Here is an 18,903-nt window from a genome sequence, read left to right as displayed (position 1 = left end):
TTGTTGTTGATGATTCTATTGCAGGTTTGAGTTCCCTGTTGACTGAAGCAGAAACAGGAACAAAAAGCTGGAGGTGGTCAGAGCTCCAAGTTGGGACGCTGATATTAAAGTAGGAGATGAACACATCCAGGTTAGCCATCACTCTCAGAACCTGCTACTTTACCTCTTCAGAATGTAGCAGCATAGCATAGCTTCATCTCACCAGTTAGTGGCCCACTTTGATGTCTGGGATATGAGGTTAAAGGTTCTTTACAGCTCTGAATGAAGGGTTTATAAAGTGTTAACAATGCCATGAATAACAAGCATTCAGTAATCCTTGATAAAAGGAGACTCACCATCAAGTTGGACCAGTTGAAGAACAAAAGGACTTCTCCACTATCACATTTATCCTCTCTCTCTCTGCGTGGACACAACAAATGAACTGGTTCAGAGACACGAGGCAAAAAAAGCTGGATGAACTCTTCTTCATTCCAAAAATGACTTCACCCTTGAACACTGACGTCAGGTCATTTTATAGGGTCCTCCATTTTTTCATTTATGTGACGTTGCATATTGGGAAATAATTAATGATAAAAATAAAATATTTTGATGAAAACTATATTTGATCAGGAAAACTACATTGGGTCAAATAAATCCATCGTTAGTGACGGTGTTACTAATTTTAACTTTAGTGCTCTGGTGCTGATTGCCTCATTAAGATCTTCATGAAGAAATAAACTGAAATTTGTAAAAATGTTTTTTTTTTTTTTTTTTATAGAGTTGGCAGTTTGAGCATTGAATCTTTCTTTGTGTTGTAAACAAATCCTCAAAGCCTTCATGTTTCAGTTTGCTTCACAGCTAACAGACAAACACCTCTTAGCCTGGTTCTGGTAGTCCAGGTTTAAACACCAACACAAGGATTTTATGCTGATTTCTTCACATGCAGCTGAAATCTAGACTTCAAGTGTTCATGTGAGGTTACAGCTTCACGCCTATTTAGTTTTCAACAAATATTAAGTCACTTTAATGCATTGAGCTCACTAACGAACTTTAGTCTCAGTAGCTGAATCTGTTAGGGGGAAGGCAGTGTGGACCGGCAGGAGCCTCCTACAAAATGCAATGGAGAGAAGAAATCCTGAGGAGTCGCTATGAGATTTAAGTGTTAAAGACGTGGCTCCTTTGGTGGTGATAGGATTTGAGCTATTGACTCTATTTTTAGTTTATTTCAATGTTATTGCAAACATCAGCTGCTCACTTATCAGCTAGCAAGTAAACAACAGTATTGTTCAGTGTGCTAGCTGAAGTAGACCGAGCGGTCAGTTGAGTCTTTATTTCCATGTGTGCTCATGGTAGCAGGGGTTTAGATTTCTAAATGTAACCCTTTTACCACCGGCTCCAATATTAAAACCCACCTTAGGCTTACAGGGAACACTTTAACTCATTTCAAATATCTTGTATGGTAAAAGTCCCATCTGGAATAATTAATATCAATCTAGGGCAATGTATGATTCTCACTCTTAAATATTCAACTGGAGGCTATGGGGAGTACACTTGACCTTTAAACTCTGCTGTAAAGCTTCAGTAACAACACACAAATTCAATGAAACAACACAAGATTTCAGTTTAGAAAATGTATTAAAGGCTTGCAGAAAAACACATTCAAACCTTGAATAAACAAGACTATAGAAAATAATAAAGAACCCTGGGGTATATTGTTTGTCTCTCTTTCAACTGTCTAATTTTATTTCGAGTGCACTCTTGTTTACTTTCGTTGGCGCGCTTTAGTTGGAGCTCATGATGGAAACCTTTACCAGATCCCCCCGTGTGTCGGTGACGTCAACAATACCGGACCGCAGCCGATGAATCCCTCGCTCGTTGTGGCAGCAACCGTCCCGCTCGCAGCAGCCCGCAGCAACAGACCTCCGTGACTCGGCAGCAGCGGCACATCCTCCGGCTCCGTCGGCAACCACGAGCCGTCCTCCGACTCCGTCGGCAGCAGTGACGCGTCCTCCGTTAACGACTCTCTCCCGAGGCGACTATCCGAAGCTCCTGTCCCGTCCGTGCAGCGGCGTCTCCCTTCAGCGTGGACAGCGTTAGCCTAGCTCCCGCTAGCTTCTGTAACTGGACTTGCCTGGTGCTCAAAACACAATCGGTGGCGGAGAATCCGACTCACGCACTCCGATCACGTCGGTCAATTACAGTTCACAGTCCGTTACCGATAAAAACTCCTCTCCGACAACACACAGTCTCCAAACTCCGATAACGTTACGCCATTACACGATGCTCCTTCTTCCTCGCGCGCGTTTCTCCCGGAAGTGTAAACACTAAAGGTCATGAACTCACGCACGTAACCTAACGTAATAGAATTACTTTAACATTTTTGAAAGACATTCACACCCCATGAAATGATGTTTTTTTTGAAAGTTACTAATTTTAAACAAATTTTATACATTTTAATATCTTCTTCATAACAAATACTAATTTATGTAAATTTTAGCTTAACCATGAACTGGCATTTTATTCTTAACTTATTCCTATGAAAATCATGAAATAAATACCACAGATTTATCGGAGTATTACATAAACCTAGGATTAAATTAAAGCTGCAGTCAGCGTTGTTTGGGCCTGAGCCTCCTCCCGCCCACCGGGGCCGAGCAGCAGGGGTCGTCCTGAATCCAGTGATGAATTTTATGAAAGTCTTGGGACTTGTACACTGCAAGCAATTGCTGTATGTTGGCCCTGCGATGGACTGTCGAACTGTCCAGGGTGAACCCCACCTCTCGCCCGTTGATGCTGGGATAGTCTCCAGCCCCCCCGCGACCCTTGATAGTAAGGAATAAGCGGAAGACAACGATGGACGATAAAGCCTTAAGTAGCGAGTAAGGCGATTGTTAAAGGTACCTGAAGCTGGTAGACTTTAGCTGAAGTTAATGCTAATGCTACCTGACATTCTTGCTAGTTTATGAACTTTAATGGCAGGAGAATAAAGGGAACTATGTTCTTTTTCTGTACTGCATCAAACATGGAGGTGAGTTTAGTCTCATTTTGTGTATAAAATACTATCACAACATACAGACACAAGGTTTGATGAAACTTCACTATTTGAGGACATTTTTTTTTATATATTTTTTCTTTTTTGGGGGGGGGGGGGTGAATGTCCTGTATTATTTTGTTGAATTTGTGCTTTTCTTTTCCTGATAGTTCATGGTAGCATTATCAGCTTTAGTCAGTAGAGGGCAGTATGCCCCCTATTGTTGTTTCGTTTGACGTGTCAAATTAATTTGACCTTGTCTGCTGCCTCTTGCAGGTTTCAACTTGAATGAGAAAGTTTTTTATTATCCACCAGTAGCGGCTGGCTCATAGGGGGCGCTGGGGCGCCGCCCCACCAGATGTGGAGAGGAAAATCTCTACATGTAATTATACATATATATGTGCATATGTTTACAATTTGTATCGTCAATGTCAGCCTTACTTAATTGTGTGTGTCTACATGCAATATGGGTCATTTAAACAACATTTACGCCAACTGACTCATTCAATTAATAGTGAATTTACTCTGATAGACTGTATAATTTGTCTTTGCAATTAATTAGCCAATCCTGTATGGTTGCTAGGGAAAAATAATGAATAATTGGCCAATCAACATCGCCAAATTTAACGGCGTAGGGGCGCTGGAAAAGTCGCCCCTACGCCAACGTAAAATGCGTGACGGTTTGGATTGCTAAAGCTAGCTGAGGAGCCCGCGATATTCTTTTTGCGTAGTGAGATTCCCAGATTTCCGATGCCCTACGAAAAAAAATACCGCGAGAAGTGAGTGAGAGAGAAAATGGCGACAACAACGATCGAAGTTCAAGAGCAGAAGTTTCCACCGATTTCGGTGAGATCCCTTTTAAATTTCCCTTTTGCGAGGAGGACCATGGCGGAAAAAATCCGCGTTAAGGAGCTGGGACCGGACAAGCCTGAAATCAACATCCAGCAGCAGTCCAAGGAAAAGGCTAAATCCTACAACAGGACTTTTTGCCGGAGCTGGTTTCAGCGCAAGCCGTGGCTGACGGGTTGTGGAGCAGCCAACACACTTTTTTGCTTCCCCTGCATCCCTTTCAGGAGTGACCGGTGTGATTCAGCATGGACACAGACAGGAATCACTGACCTGAAGCACCTCTCCGAGCGGATTAAGAAACACGAAAGAGCGAAAATTCACATGGAAAACTGCGTGAAGCTAGCGGTTCTTGGGAAGATTAGCATAGCAACGCAGCTCGATGACAGTCACCGCATCGCTGTAAGGAAGCACAATGATGAGGTAGATAAGAACCGTAACATCTTATCTAAGATAATTAACTGTTAAATTCTGTGGTGCTTTTGAACTGGCTCTGCGGGGACATGACGAAAGTGATTCCTCTGACAACGCTGGAATATTCAGAGGTCCAGTTGACTTGATGGCATCCATTGATCGGTACTTGAGGGAGCACCTTGAAAATGCAACCGTTTTTAAAGGCACCTCGAAGACAGTACAGAACGAGCTCCTGGACTGTATGCTGGCAGTTTTGAGAGAACAGATCCTGGATGAAGTTAAATCGGCAGACTTTTTAGCGATCCAGGCTGATGAAACTACTGACGTTTCAACACAGTGTCAGTTAGTCTTAGTTCTGAGATACATTGACGACCGCCACAATATTCAAGAGCGGTTCTTTGAATTTTTGAAACTGCCCAACACCTGTGCGGATGCAATAGCCAGTGCCTTATTGGAGAGGCTGCACAGCATCCTTTCTGAGGGACAAGAAAAGAAGCTGATTGCCCAGGCCTGTGATGGGGCAGCTGTGATGAGGGGTGCCAAAGGAGGAGTGCAGCGAAAGGTACAAGACATCTATCCAAACGCTCACTATGTTCACTGCTATGCCCATCAGTTAAACCTGATACTGCAGCAAGCAACCTCCCACATCCCTCAGATCAGTCACTTTTTTTTCTGACATGGGGGGATTTGCTTCTTTTTTCTCTAAGTCAAGCAAGAGAACTGCAGTGCTTGATGAGATGTTTGCGCACCGACTTCCAAGTGCATCATCAACACGTTGGAACTTCAACAGTGGTGTTAACACAGTTTATGAGCACAAGAAGGATCTGGTGAATTGCTTTCAGGCTATCCGGAACAGTGAAGGGTTTGATAGCCAGACAAAGAGAGAAGCTGGTGGCTATGTGAGAATGCTGGAAGATGAAACTTTTTGTTTTTTACTGGCCCTGTTCCACAAAATCATGCCACATGTGGACATCCTTTACAACCAGCTGCAGAAGAGAAACATTGATGCTGTCTACATGGCAGGAGTCACCCAGACATTCATTGACCACATGCAGGCTATCAGGTATGCTAAATTAATTAATTTGTAGCCTAACCTAAATTTCTCTGTATATGTAGACTTAAATGCTTACATATCATCTTATTTAAAGAATTGATTTATCTGTATAATATAATTGACAGTAATGACATCCACCTTTGGTTTTGTTAATGTATCCCTAACCAGTTTTTAGAACTTACTCATGAAACTTATGTGTTGGGTCAGGGAGGATGTGCCTACACTGGCTGAGGATGAGGAGTTCAGGGGACCTGCTCAGGAGCCACCCGCAAAGAGACGCAGAACCTTGGGAGAAGACACACTGCACCATTTGGCACTGGAGGTAAGAACTTGCTTCTTAGTGTGATTTGAATCACATTATTAAATAAAATCAAAATAAGATGTTGGCCATATGATACAGTGGTCCAGACTTAAATGTATATTGTTTTATGATGATGTGAATCATTACAGTATGTTTATTACATAATATAGGCTAGCTCATCAGGTCAATGTATGAAGACAAGTGAAGATGCAATAATTCCTATTTTGTATAATTATATCATTGCATAGGTATGTGACACCATTGTGAGCCATGCCAAGGAGAGATTTAGTTTCACCAAGCATCTTGTCAGCGCCACACTCCTGCAAGGAGACCTGTTCCCACAGCACAGCCGAAAGTTCCCAGATTCAGCACTGAAAACCACAGTGGAAGCCTATCCCTCATTGGACAAGGCCAGACTTCAAACAGAGCTGTCTCTGATCTACGGGAACGAAGAGTTTCAGAGTTGCAGTGGTGCACTGGCTCTCTATCAGGTTTTGATGGAAAATAACCTTCAAGACACGTTCACTGAAACTGTAAGTCTGCTCAACATCCTCATCACCACACCAATGACAACGTCAGAATCTGAGAGGTGCTTCTCCACTTTGAAGAGGATAAAAACTTTTCTTACAAATACCATGGCACAAGATCGGCTCAACGCTCTGGCTATGCTCTCCATTGAGAAAAAACTGACACGAAACATTCCTGGTTTCAACACCAGGGTCATTGAGAAATTTGCCTCCCAGAAAGAGAGACGAGCAAAGTTCCTGTACAAATAACTGCTGAATTCAAACACACACCCAGAAAGACTGAAACAAATAGACAGAGAGACATAGGGACAGAGACAGGTAGACGAAGAGAGAAAGAGAGACGGACACAAAGAGAGAGAGACAGAGAGAGACACACACACTAAGAGACAAACAAACAGAGATAGAGACACACAGAGAAAAGGACACAAAGACGGAGACACAGAGAAGGAGACAGAGACAGACACAGATGAACAAAGAGAGAGACAGAGAGAGAGACACACACACATTGTTGATTTGTATTGTATAGATTAAGCTCAAATCACCTTCTGTAAAGTTAACATCATTGTATAATATTTGATCGCATAAAATTTACTGTAGTTGTAAATTGTTGGGGGTTTTTTTGTCTTTGAAACTGTCGATTTTAAGAAGGAAAGTAAATACTATTTTAAAACATTTAATAATTGTCCGGCTGCTCTTTTTGAATGATTATACTAGACTAGGCACGGAAATGTTTTTGGCACACCAGCCCCACCAAGAATTTTTTTCACCAGCCGCCACTGGCTTCTGTCATTTAGTTTCCAGGAAATGTTGATGACACACTGGGATTTTTTGTTCTCCTGCTGTCACTGTCAAGTGCCAGCTTAACATGTGAGAGGTAGCAGGATCCATGCATGTGTTCATGTTTACAGCAGACAAGGAGGAAACCTTGGAGGATTTCAGGGACTTTTAGCAGTGGTTCACACTTCAGGTGTGAAAGCTTCTGAGTATAAAATTTTAAGTGAGCGAGCCAGGAGTTGAACCTAGAATCTTCTGACAGTAGTCAGTCATGCTATCCATTGCACCACCAGCCCTGTGAAAACCTCTTAATGTTCATGTGTACTTGATTTTATAGAAAATCCAAACGATCTGGTGGCATTTTCAGGGGACACAATGGTGCAGTGGTCAGCACTGTGGCCTCACAGCAAGAAGGTTCCAGATTTGAGCCCCAGCTGTGTGAGTCTGCATGTTCTCCCTGTTCCTGTGTGGGTTCTCTCTGGTACTCCAGCTTCCTCCCACAGTCCAAAGACATCAAGAGGGTACGAGGCTGATTGATACTCTAAATTGACTGTAGGTGTGGCTGTGAGTGTGAATGGTTGTCTGTCTCTATGTGTTGGCCCTGTGATGAACTGGTGACACGTCCAGGGTGAACCCCGCCTCTTGTCCAAAGGCTGCTGGGCTAGGCTCCACCCCCACACACAAACCTTGACATATAATCAGTGGAGAAAAGGAAATTAATCTACACTCATGACTGAATCTGTTTTGAGAACTGAACTGGATATAAACTCTGAGAATTCAGAGTAAGAACCAGGAGGGTGGGACACAATAATAGATAGGAGGAAATGTGGAGTCTGGATTCTTTTCTAGAATGTGATGGCAATGACAGTCCTGCCAAGTGACATCACTGACATGAATGGATGACTTCAGTCACATGACTGGATGACTTCAGTCACATGACTGGATGACAGTGTAGATTCCAATGTAGAGGTTGGGGAAATAGTCTCTGAGAATCCAGCTTGAACCAACGCCCTCCTTGTTCTTCAAAAACCCAAACAGCGACCATCAGTCTCCCTCCAATCCTGTACTTGGGTTCAATGTTGCTGTTCCATTTTGCAGCAGTAGGTGTCGCTGTGATACCAGGTTCAGTTCAAGAGTCCCAACTCCAGCTCATGTTGGTGACCTCAGTGGCAGGGTAAAATGATGCTTCAGTGGATCATGTGGATCAACTCATGTCTATCCTCACTGCTCCACAGGTCTGTCAAATGTTCTGTAAAATAGTTTGAGCCACAGCAGAGATTCTAGATTAGGAGTTGATGGGAGTTGTTGCAGATACCAGTGTCCAAAGTCCAGCTTGAACCCAGTTTGTGCACTTATTTGTCAAGCTAGCAGAGATTCTTTTCACTGCCAAGCTAAAGTGACTTCTGTCTACAAAGGTAAACATACAAAAGGATATTTCTCCTGTCAGTTCAAGATTTTTATCAAACTCCTTTTTCATAGCTTCAACCTTCCTCTTGTGTTAGCTTTCTGTTCCCATCTCTTATGTTAACAGGTCAGTTTTGACCCACGTCTTCAATCAGCTGTCAAATAAACTAAAAACAATTTTCTATCATCCAAGTTGTTTCCCATCTCTTGGTTACCTTGTTAGGCTTCCTCATCCATGGAAATATTGATTGGAATATTTTGTTGTGGGCCTCTGGACCTTTTTTTAGTCAGTAAACCCTTGATTTCAGTTAAAAAAATGATCAAATGAACCTCAAGAAAATCATAGAAATAAACAAAAGGTTGTTGTGTTTCCTGACCATTACTGAGGGGTGTTAGAACACATCTCTGACATGGATTGGTTTGATTTATTATTCATTTTAATATTATTAACTATTGTAACATCCATGGTGTTATGGGTCAATTTCGACCCTCATATATTTACTTCAAGAAAAAGGAAAAAAAGTTTTTTTTCAGCAACAGAACTTCAATACAAACACAAAATGAAAAGCAGAAATGGAGTAACTGCAGGAACAGGAGCTCCATGGAGCTCAAAGGAGTGATCACTCTCAACTTTGAGCAGTCCTGTTCAGAGTTTTCCAACAGGGCTTTGAGAGACCAAGAGTTCCCCAGAGCTGCAAGGAGGAACAAGAAGGAGACTTGGAAAAAGAAGGGAGGGAAACCTGTTGATGTGTTATGAACTTAAGTCACATAAAGTTCTCCATTTATTGAGTTTGTATTTTAAAACTTAATTGTGCATTTCAGTGTTGAACAATAAAGAATGTGTTTATTGGTGATAAAGCATTTCAAGCTTTAAGTAGGAGGAAATGCTTTCTTGATCACCCCTTGACTAAAAACACCTACAAAATAAAACACACCACTGCTGTGGGCACCCACCTCATGGGAGTCAGGCCCCTGGTGGTCATGGCCCCCAGGAGCCGTGGTGGGCGTCCCTGATTTTCATTTCTAAAAGGTGGCAACCTGACAGCAAACAAACCCATCCTCTGAACCAGGAGTCTCAGTTGAGGCTGCATCTGAAACCAAAGACTTTGTATGAATAACTGTCAACCCACATTCTTTGTCTGCCTGAAAGTTAATTAGTTAACAGTTAGCTAAGCTACCTGTGGTCAACTACTGATTTAAAAAAGGTCCAGAGGCCCACAACAAAATTTTCAAATCATCCAGTCATGTGACTGAAGTCATCCAGTCACGTGACTGAAGTCATCCTGTCACGTGACTGAAGCCATCCAGTCATGTGACTGAAGTCATCCAGTCATGTCAGTGATGTCACTTGGCAGGACTGTCATTGCCGTCACATTCTAGAAAAGAATCCAGACTCCACATGTGGCTCCCATGATAACTGATGGACCTCTGGTTGGAGGCTGGACGATGATGTTTGGACTTGAAGGAAAACTCCTTGTCCAAATTCCATTGTGTTCAAATTTAAAGTCCCACAATAAGAAGTAGCTGAATCTGACAGGTGAAGGTTTGGAACTACAAGATGGTTGATGTTTTCTTAACTTGATGCTCTGACTGTCAGGGTAGATGACAGCTTCTTTCTGCTGCTGCTGCATCTGAGTGGCTATGATTGGAGGTTTTACCTCCCAAGTTTGTCTGGTTCCAGGGGAAATTTTAAAATTCCAGTCCCCAACCTTGACTGTTCTGAAACTCTTCTCCTGAATCACTCCTGAGCTGCAGAAAGAAAAATACCAGTGCCCAACCAGATCAACTTCATGGCTGCTAACAGCCTCAGACACTTGATTTCCATCAATCTGGAGCCAAGAAGGCCCTCACCTGTGGTTCTCCTCCAGGAGGGTCCAGGTTCTGCCATTGTGGCTCCTTGTGCCACTGCCAGAGAGCCTCAGCTGCACACCGCAACATTTCAACAGGAGATTGACATTCCTTCAAATGTCCTGACATCTTATTCCAATGGTTCTGTTCCATATTTATATTTTAAAATCAATCACACAATGAAAGCTGCCACAGCTGGTTTAAGTGAGAGAACACACTAAGAGATTTGAAACCAGTAAAATATGCTTTTCTGTGTGCAAACTAGTGAGGGGCATGGAAGGATATTTTACCACCAATACAGAACCCAAACTTTAGTCATGTGATGAGATGGCGACTGTGAAGAGTGATTATGAAGTTAATGGACAAAATGTGAATTGAAAGAAAATACATTAAAAAATACTAAATAAACAAATAAATAAAAGAAGGAGCACAAATGACATTTTTCTGCACAAATTTACTGGTATTAGACTGCATTTTTGGTTCATGAGTAGATGAAAGAGTATCACATATATATTATATACATATGATACATGCACGTGGCTTTGGACAAAAGCTGAAAGAAATTGTAGAATTATTTAAACATACCAAGTGAACTTTTTCAGGTTTCTTGAAGACGCTTCAGCTCTCATCCAAGAGGTGTCTTCAGTTTTCTTCACTGATGGGAGGATTTATAGCTCTGTGGGGGCGGGACCTTCTACAGAGGTGATTGACATATGTGAGCTCTGGGTGTCAGAGTTGTTTTGGTCAGGTTGTGAAAGGGAAGTTGACTCAACTGGTATCTGTGTCAGTTAAAAGCCTCACAGTAATTCCATAATCTAGGAGTAGAAACCAGAGTCACTTGCGACGAGGATGGGATTCGAACCCATGCGTGCAGAGCACAATGGATTAGCAGTCCATCGCCTTAACCACTCGGCCACATCGTCTGCTGACAGCAAAACACCGCTTTTAAACACCTGAACTCTTTGGAGCCTATTTGTCAGAAATGGACCCAGCAGGAGCCACTGAACACAACTCTGACATAATCAGGCTTCTTCCCAGCAGCATCGTGCTACAGAAGGCAGAATACAGACCATCGATACATCATCAGAGTGAACACCAGCTGATGTTTACAAGTTTAATTCACCTTTTACTACAAAATGACATCCAAGCTCAGATTCTCTTGTCCTGATTGAACAAGTAAATGTTTAAGAAGATGAGAGTACCAGACTTTTTCATCCAAGGAAACAATCATCCTATCACTGTCCTATGCAGAGTTTCTTTAAAAGAAAGTGAGATAACCTCAAGATTTTCTTTTTCCTCTTGTTGGATTTTGCCACAGAGAATCAGAGCCAATCAAAAGCTTGTTGGACTTTAATGTTGGAGGACTGAACAAGTCATGACATCATCAGTTTTACCTTCACAGGTGCTTCATTTACTTTACTTTCAATTTTACAGAGGTAGAACCTGAAATCAAAGCTGTCCATCAAAAGAAGTGAAAGCTTCCCAGGCTGTGATGTTCTTGTCTACAAACTCTGTCTTGTATGGAGCTTCAATCTTTAATAAAAAGAATAAAAAGAAGATAACATTTGTTGTGATTTGACGCTTTAAAAATAAAACTTACGACTTACATGGAAACTGTCTGGGGGGTGGGGGGGTGGAGCCTCCATCAGGTATGTGTTTGATGTCTGAATTCTGTCTCTGATGTCTGAATTCTGTCTTTGATCTCTGGGTTCTGAGCATTGATCTCCTGCTTCAGTCTTTGATCTCTGACTGATCCTAAACTAATCAAAGGATCACATCAGCATATTGGTCCAGTCTACAGATGGTGATTTTACCTATTTGAAGCCTTATTTTGTGTTTGATGGACATTTTTAAAATCATTAATGACTTTTTGACTGAACATCCTGGACACTGTGGTGCCTGATGAGGAGAAAACTTGGGTACAAAGTTGAAGAGGAGGGTTTTTGGAGAAGGGATATTTTTGCAGTGTTCCAAGTCAATAATAACTGTGGAAAAATGTCATCATTTTTCAAAATGTCCTCAGGAAGATGGTTTGTAATTCTGTCTCTCCCTCATCCTCAGCTGCTGCAGCACTTTAAAGAAAACCTTTGACTCGTGGATCTAAAAAGATCAGATGTTGTCTCCTCCAGAACATCAACACTTTAACGTTGTTGGCAGGACTCCAACCTGAGCAGGGAGACCCCAATGGATTTCTAGTCCATCGCCTTCACCACTCGGACACAACAACCACATTCACACACACATTTGTAAAAGATTCACATTTACACAATTCTTTAAAATTGTGTCACAAGCCCATTTGTGTGAGGTCCTATTTTCTCTTTTTCAGCATTCCTTTGTTTCCAGGTCTCTAATAAGTGCAGAATTACAAAGACAAGCAAGCTTGATCCATCCTGGGCAGGTGATAGGAGCCATTGACCACTGGCCAGAGACCCTGGCACAGACGTTGGGGGTGGTGATAGAGAGCATTTCTACAATTATATTATACATTTATAGAATTCTACAATCCTACAATTTCATTGAGCAGACGCTTTTGTCCAGAGCCACTTGCATATTTTTTCGGTGAGTTTGGCTCCTGAGCTCAAGACAGTTGTGACTCATAAAGGACAGCTTCAAATGCAGCTGTGAAGCCTCATTGTAAGCTGGGAGGAACGACAGGTGTCTCCCTCTAGTGGCTCCTCACAGCAACACGAGCCTCATTTCATACACATGCATCCACCACCTCACTACAAAAGGCCAGTTGGGCCTCGACAGACAGGTGAGTTTCAAGTGTTGGACAAAGGTCTTTAAGATGTTCTTATTAATTCTATAACATCTGAGATTAAAATCTATGGAATTACAACCAACAAGCAGTCAAACACCTGATCAGATGCTCCTTCATGAGGCTGAGAAGAATCAATCTAAACTGGGATGAAGAAAATTAATTGAGAAGAGAAACCTACTGATTGGATGACATGGACCCACCTGATCCATGTCAGCCTTGTTGGAGCAGAAAGAGGTGGATCAGAGGAATCAGTGGATCAAGACTCAGGTGTCAGATGAAGAATCTCTTTATTCACAATGGAGTCAGAGAAATCTTCCAACGTGAACGTGAAAGACCATTTTTTACCAAAGACAGGCTGTGTGTGTGTGTGTGTGTGTGTGTGTGTGTGTGTGTGTGTGTGTGCGTGTGTGTCCCTACTCACTGGAAACTGAATAATAACCAGACTAACTTTTGTTGTTGACCAAGTTTGGGTGACTCACTAAATTCATAACTGAAGTGATTATTTAATTAATAAACAAAACATTTGTCCAAAAGTCATGTTCAAATTCATGTAAAATCTGAGCAACGAGGGTTTGAAAATGTTCAAATGAGCCAAAACAATGTCCTGGGATCCAACCAGGGACCTTTCGATCCACACCAATCTTCCCTGACCTCATAGAAACTGGAACATTTCAACAAATAAATTCAAATTCAACTAAGCAGCAACTCTAGAACAGTCAGAGCACTTGCTAATTCCCCTGTTAGCTCCAGATCAGACAATGCAGGCTCACCTTCACACTTGGTTGTACGACCGTCACCAGTTGAAGCCTCTCTGGTTCAACAAACTCTGGGGACTCAAGACACAAATCAGCACCGGTGCAGGTCCAGATCCAGATGTTAGCTGATGGGGACAATGGCTTCAGGGAGCTCCAGGTAGCTGGTTTGAACTGGTCCCTCATCTCTGTGAGTAGAAACCATCTGAGGTGGAGGGTGAAGATCTGCTTTGACCTCCTGATCTCCCAGTAAAGCCAGTATAGATGTTGAGCTTGGAGGAGTTGATGGCCTCCTTCATCTTCTTCTTGGAGACTTTTCCTAAACTCAGCACCACCACAGATCAGAGGAAAGTCCACTTGTCAGCTGGACACTGGAGTTTCTAGTGACCTGCAGGATCTTAGTTGTGGTGGCAGCAGGCCTGTTCCAAGAGCTTTGCCCACATTCATGATCAGGCTTCATAATGGTTCTGGACCACTGTGTGATAGGAGCTGATCCTGGAGCAGCAGAAGACAAATATGGAGAAGAAAAGACAAAAGACAGAGAGAAAGGAGGGAGAGAATGACAAAAAGATGGGAACAAGATGAGGGTGAAAGACAAGCAGAGAGAAAGACAGGGGGACAGGGGGATGGAAGACAGACACACAACCAACAACAGCAACAGCAGCAATAATAGTTTTGATATTGTCCTGTTATTGATGTTTTCATGTGAAAGTGGCATATTTAAGATAAAAGACACTGTTAGAACAGAAAGATCCATAAAACCCACCAACAAGAGGTGTGTCTGATACAGATGTGGAATTATTGGCTCACACAATGTTGAGGCAACTGGGAAGAAGACAAACAAAAAAGGCTTGTTTGATTCAGACATTCATCAAAAATGGTCCTGTAGAACTGTTCAATGTGTCATGACTTCAGAGGCTCAAATCCTCTCTAAGTTCTCGTGAGAGTGGAAGAGATTATAAAATGAGAGAAGCAGGGCCCTCCCTCAGAGCTGAAATAGCTCAGTTGGGAGAGCGTTAGACTGAAGATCTAAAGGTCCCTGGTCCGATCCCAGGTTTCAGCAGAGGAACAGCATTGACTTTACTTTCCAGTGGAGGAACTGCAGACATGAAGGAAACGAACATCTTGTCCTGTGCATTCTTATGACATTCAAGACATTTTTGGAGCCTCTTGTTGGATTTTGCCACAGAGAATCAGAGCCAATCAAAAGCATGGTGGACTTGAACATGGAGGATTGAACAAGTCAAGAAAGCAGCAGTTTGACCTTCACAGGTGTTTCTTTTCCTGTCTAAATGCTGAGTAGCTCAGACGGAAGAGCATCAGACTTTTAATCTGAGGGTCCAGGGTTCAGGTCCCTGTTCAGGTGCTGTGGACGTTCCAGTGTTTGACAACATGGTACTGGATGAAGTTTAGTGTTGAACAAACTGTCATCATCAAAAGTAGAAGTGTTCTCGTCTTGCCACTGTGAGACTGTAGCTGCAGGTCAAATGTGAGATAAAAGTGACTAATAATAATTTCATGTGGCATGCAATTAACGGAAGACCACAAATAACACTGGTCAAGTTAATTTTATTTATATTGCACCAAATCACAACAAAACTTATCTCATGACACTTTACAGGTAGAGCAGGTCCAGTTCCAAACTCCTTCAATGAATCTACACCAACAATTCTCCATCAGCAAGCACATCCTGCAACAGCGGCGAAAAAAACCTTCCTTTTAACAGGCAGGAACATCGAGCAGATCCAGGCTCAATGGGGACGGCCTTCTGCTTTGACCGATTGGGGGGAAAGAGAACAGGAACAAAACAGATAATGGAGGAAGACGGATATGTAGAAGGAAAGAGAGGGACAGAAATAAAGAGAGAGAGAGACTGATGGACGGACGGTGATGTGAGTAGGTGGAGCTACGGGTGGCAGCTTGAGCCTCTTCAGCTCTGCAGCCTCCTCCAGTGGCACCCAGATCTGGAAAAAGGGGAGCCTAAAAGGCTCCTGAGAAGGAGACAAGTTAGTAATACCTATGAGTATAATTAATGTACGACACATATAGGAGGAGAGAGAGGAGTAGAGAGAAGCCCAGTGCACTGCATCTGCCATCTGTCTACTTCAAATTACACGCTGCATGACATTCAATTTCAAAGCTGCAGAAAGGCGTTTCAAGAAAAGGTGTGTGAAGGAAGCTCGCTCATGCTGGTCCCCAAACACTCAAAGTTGCCCTTTCCTCACAATGAAACCAAAAAGCTTACAGCAACTGGTATTTCCAGGCGGTCTCCCATCCAAGTACTATGCAGGCCCGACCCTGCTTAGCTTCCGCGATCAGACGAGTTCAGAATGGTATGGCCGTAAGCCCTTGACTCTCACACACATGGGCTCTATATCCATTTCACTCACTTTACAACCTCAAAAAAATGTGATGTGCAACAGCCTCACGGTCTTTTTACACACCAAATAGTTGTCCTGTCAATACAAAGAAAAGAATGTTGATGTCATCTAGAGAAAAGTACTGCATCTGCATTCTGTCTACTTCAAATTACACACTGCATGACATTCCATTCGAAAGCTGTGGAGGGCGCTTCAAGAAAAGGTGTGTGAGGGAAGCTCGCTCATGCTGGTCCCCAAAGACTCAAAGCTGCCCTTTCCTCACAAAGAAATAAAAAAGCTTACAGCACCTGGTATTCCCAGGCGGTCTTCCATCCAAGTACTAACCAGGCCCGACCCTGCTTGGCTTCCGAGATCAGACGAGATCGGGCGTGTTCAGAGTGGTATGGCCGTAAGCCCTTGACTCTGACACACATGGGCTCTATATCCATTTCACACAATTTACAACCTCAGAAAAAAAGTGATGCGCAACAGCCTCAGGGTCGTTTCACACGCCAAATACGTGTCCTGTCAATAAAAGAAAAGAATGTTGATGTCATCGAGAGAAAAGTACTGCATCTGCCATCTGTCTTCTTCAAATTAACCACTGCATGAAATTCCATTCCAAAGCTGCAGAGGGCGCTTCAAGAAAAGGTGTGTGAGGGAAGCTCGCTCATGCTGGTCCCCAAAGACTCAAAGCGGCCCTTTCCTCACAATGAAACAAAAAAGCTTACAGCACCTGGTATTCCCAGGCGGTCTTCCATCCAAGTACTAACCAGGCCCGACCCTGCTTAGCTTCCGAGATCAGACGAGATCGGGCGTGTTCAGAGTGGTATGGCCATAAGCCTTTGATTCTGACACACATGGGCTCTATATCCATTTCACACAATTTACAACCTCAGAAAAAAAGTAATGCGCAACTGCCTCAGGGTCTTTTCACACGCCAAATCGGTGTCCTTTCAATAAAAGAAAAGAATGTTGATGTCATCGAGAGAAAAGTACTGCATCTGCCATCTGTCTTCTTCAAATTAACCACTGCATGACATTCCATTCGAAAGCTGTGGAGGGCGCTTCAAGAAAAGGTGTGTGAGGGAAGCTCGCTCATGCTGGTCCCCAAACACTCAAAGCTGCCCTTTCCTCACAATGAAACAAAAAAGCTTACAGCACCTGGTATTCCCAGGCGGTCTCCCATCCAAGTACTAACCAGGCCCGACCCTGCTTAGCTTCCGAGATCAGACGAGATCGGGCGTGTTCAGAGTGGTATGGCCGTAAGCCCTTGACTCTTACACACATGGGCTCTATATCCATTTCACTCACTTTACAACCTCAGAAAAAAAGTGAAGCGCAACAGCCTATGGGTCTTTTCACACGCCAAATAGGTGTCCTGTCAATAAAAGAAAAGAATGTTGATGTCATCTAGAGAAAAGTACTGCATCTGCCATCTGTCTACTTCAAATTACACACTGCATGACATTCCATTCCAAAGCTGTGGAGGGCGCTTCAAGAAAAGGTGTGTGAGGGAAGCTCGCTCATGCTGGTCCCCAAAGACTCAAAGCTGCCCTTTCCTCACAAAGAAATAAAAAAGCTTACAGCACCTGGTATTCCCATGCGGTCTTCCATCCAAGTACTAACCAGGCCCGACCCTGCTTAGCTTCCGAGATCAGACGAGATCGGGCGTGTTCAGAGTGGTATGGCCGTAAGCCCTTGACTCTGACACACATGGGCTCTATATCCATTTCACACAATTTACAACCTCAGAAAAAAAGTGATGCGCAACAGCCTCAGGGTCTTTTCACACGCCAAATACGTGTCCTGTCAATAAAAGAAAAGAATGTTGATGTCATCGAGAGAAAAGTACTGCATCTGCCATCTGTCTTCTTCAAATTAACCACTGCATGAAATTCCATTCCAAAGCTGCAGAGGGCGCTTCAAGAAAAGGTGTGTGAGGGAAGCTCGCTCATGCTGGTCCCCAAAGACTCAAAGCTGCCCTTTCCTCACAAAGAAATAAAAAAGCATACAGCACCTGGTATTCCCAGGCGGTCTTCCATCCAAGTACTAACCAGGCCCGACCCTGCTTAGCTTCCGAGATGAGACGAGATCGGGCGTGTTCAGAGTGGTATGGCCGTAAGCCCTTGACTCTGACACACATGGGCTCTATATCCATTTCACTCACTTTACAACCTCAAAAAAAATGTGATGTGCAACAGCCTCACAGTCTTTTTACACACCAAATAGTTGTCCTGTCAATACAAAGAAAAAAATGTTGATGTCATCTAGAGAAAAGTACTGCATCTGCAATCTGTCTACTTCAAATTACACACTGCATGACATTCCATTCCAAAGCTGTGGAGGGCGCTTCAAGAAAAGGTGTGTGAGGGAAGCTCGCTCATGCTGGTCCCCAAAGACTCAAAGCTGCCCTTTCCTCACAAAGAAATAAAAAAGCTTACAGCACCTGGTATTCCCAAGCAGTCTTCCATCCAAGTACTAACCAGGCCCGACCCTGCTTAGCTTCCGAGATCAGACGAGATCGGGCGTGTTCAGAGTGGTATGGCCGTAAGCCCTTGACTCTCACACACATGGGCTATATATACATTTCACACACTTTACAACCTCAGAAAAAAAGTGATGCGCAACAGCCTCACGGTCTTTTCACACGCCAAATCGGTGTCCTGTCAATAAAACAAAAGAATGTTGATGTCATCGAGAGAAAAGTACTGCATCTGCCATCTGTCTTCTTCAAATTAACCACTGCATGAAATTCCATTCCAAAGCTGCAGAGGGCGCTTCAAGAAAAGGTGTGTGAGGGAAGCTCGCTCATGCTGGTCCCCAAAACTCAAAGCTGCCCTTTCCTCACA

At 43.2% G+C, this 18,903-nt stretch overlaps 7 non-coding genes and 1 pseudogene across 7 annotated transcripts; 1 reads left to right on the top strand and 7 right to left on the bottom strand.

Annotated features, from left to right (window-relative positions):
* Positions 1-11,019: 11,019 nt before the first annotated feature.
* Positions 11,020-11,101, bottom strand: trnas-gcu (transfer RNA serine (anticodon GCU)). The gene has a single exon. It is a non-coding gene; the product is annotated as a tRNA-Ser (tRNA).
* A 3,580-nt stretch (positions 11,102-14,681) lies between these two features.
* On the top strand, positions 14,682-14,754 carry trnaf-gaa (transfer RNA phenylalanine (anticodon GAA)). Its single transcript has one exon. It is a non-coding gene; the product is annotated as a tRNA-Phe (tRNA).
* Positions 14,755-16,347: 1,593 nt separating this feature from the next.
* On the bottom strand, positions 16,348-16,466 carry LOC147264576 (5S ribosomal RNA). The gene has a single exon (XR_015113054.1). It is a non-coding gene; the product is annotated as a 5S ribosomal RNA (ribosomal RNA).
* A 309-nt stretch (positions 16,467-16,775) lies between these two features.
* LOC147264575 (5S ribosomal RNA) lies at positions 16,776-16,894 on the bottom strand. Its single transcript, XR_015112928.1, has one exon. It is a non-coding gene; the product is annotated as a 5S ribosomal RNA (ribosomal RNA).
* Positions 16,895-17,203: 309 nt separating this feature from the next.
* Positions 17,204-17,322, bottom strand: LOC147264574 (5S ribosomal RNA). The gene has a single exon (XR_015113554.1). It is a non-coding gene; the product is annotated as a 5S ribosomal RNA (ribosomal RNA).
* A 309-nt stretch (positions 17,323-17,631) lies between these two features.
* On the bottom strand, positions 17,632-17,750 carry LOC147264573 (5S ribosomal RNA). Its single transcript, XR_015112769.1, has one exon. It is a non-coding gene; the product is annotated as a 5S ribosomal RNA (ribosomal RNA).
* Positions 17,751-18,059: 309 nt separating this feature from the next.
* Positions 18,060-18,178, bottom strand: LOC147264572 (5S ribosomal RNA; annotated as a pseudogene).
* Positions 18,179-18,488: 310 nt separating this feature from the next.
* LOC147264571 (5S ribosomal RNA) lies at positions 18,489-18,607 on the bottom strand. Its single transcript, XR_015113330.1, has one exon. It is a non-coding gene; the product is annotated as a 5S ribosomal RNA (ribosomal RNA).
* Positions 18,608-18,903: the final 296 nt, after the last annotated feature.

Source organism: Aulostomus chinensis, chromosome 4, assembly GCF_037954235.1.
Source record: "Aulostomus chinensis isolate RoL2024-O1b breed Wild chromosome 4, RoL_Achi_v1.0, whole genome shotgun sequence".
In the NCBI taxonomy this organism is placed as follows: Eukaryota; Metazoa; Chordata; class Actinopteri; order Syngnathiformes; family Aulostomidae; genus Aulostomus; species Aulostomus chinensis.
This window is presented reverse-complemented; position numbering and strand designations above follow the sequence as displayed.